We start from the raw sequence: 1,701 nt of genomic DNA, 5'->3' as shown, positions 1-1,701 counted from the left end.
ACTGTTGTCTATCACCACACACCAAAATTAACTCAAAATGAATTAAGGACCTGAATATAAGACCTGAAACAATAAAATGCATAGAAGAAAACATAAGAATGAAACTCAAGGACCTTGGGCTTAAAGAGGATTTTATGAATTTGACCTGAAAGGCAAGGGAAATAAGAGTAAAAATAAATGAATGGGACTTCATCAAACTAAAAAGCCTCTGCTCAGCAAAAGAAACCGTCAACAAGCTAAAGAGATAAACTTCTGAATGGGAAAATATATTTGCAAGCAACATCTCTGATAAGAGCCTAATATCCAAAATATACAAAGAACTCATACGACTGAGTAACAACAACAACAGAAAAACCAATCCAATCAAAAAATGGGGCAAAGGACCTGAACAGACACTTCTCCCTAGAGGACATACAAATGGCCAGCAACTATATGAAAAGATGCTCAACATCACTAGCTATTAGGGAAATACGAGTCAAAACCACAATGAGATACCATCTCGCACCTATCAGAATGGCTATAATCAACAGGACAAGTAATGACAAATGTTGGAGAGGATGTGGAGAAATAGGAACCCTCATACGCTGCTGGTGGGACTGGAAATTGGTACAGCCACTATGGAAAACAGTATGGAGGATCCAGCAATCCCTCTACTGGACATTTACCCCAAAGACTTGAAAACTCATATCTAAAAAGATGTTTGCACACTGATGTTCACAGCAGCATTATTCACAGTGGCCAGGACATGGAAGCAACTGAAGTGTCCTACAATAGATGACTGCCTTAAGAAGCTGTGGGACATATATACAATGGAATATTACTCAGCCATAAGAAGAGAAGAAATAGTGCCATTTGCGACAAACTGGATGGACCTCGAGATAATCATTCTAAGTGAAATAAGCCAGACTGAAAAAGCCGAAAATCAGATGATATCACATATGTGGGATATAAACCTAAAAGCAACAAATGAACAAGACAAACAAACAGAGACTCATGGACATGGACAATGGACTAGTGGTTACCAGAAGAGAGGGGGGTGGGAGAATAAAAATAAAATGTTTAAAAAATTATGTATATATAGTATGAAAAAAAATAAAACTGACATTAAAAAAAGAAAAAAATAAGAAAAGATGCTCAAGGCCACTAATCAACAGAGAAATGCAAATGAAAACCACAGTGAGATATCACCTCACACCTATCATCAATAAGTCAAAGAACAAGTGTCAGCGAGGATGTGGAGAAAAGGGAGCCCTCACACACTGTTGGTGGGATTACAAATTGGTACAGCCACTATGTAAAACAGTCTGGAGGTTCCTCGAAAAAATTAAAAATCCTCGAAAAATTAAAAACAGGTCTATCTTTTGAACCAGCAATTGTACTTCTGAGTATTTATCCAAAGAAAACCAAAACAATTAACAAAGATCTATGCATCCTGTGTTCATGGCAGCACTATTTATAATAGCCAAGATATGGAAGCAATTTAAATGCCCATCAATAGATGACTGAATAAAGAAGTTATGGCTCTCATATACAATGGAATATTACTCAGCCATAAAAAATGAAATCCTACCATTTGCAATGACATGGATGGACCTAGTGAAATAAGTCAGAGAAAAATAAATACCATATGATTTCACATATGTGTGGAATATAAGGAACAAAAGAACAAACTAATCAAAAACAGACTCACAAATATAGAGG

Source organism: Pteropus vampyrus, unplaced genomic scaffold (assembly GCF_000151845.1).
Source record: "Pteropus vampyrus isolate Shadow unplaced genomic scaffold, Pvam_2.0 Scaffold4, whole genome shotgun sequence".
NCBI lineage: Eukaryota > Metazoa > Chordata > Mammalia > Chiroptera > Pteropodidae > Pteropus > Pteropus vampyrus.
This window is presented reverse-complemented; position numbering follows the sequence as displayed.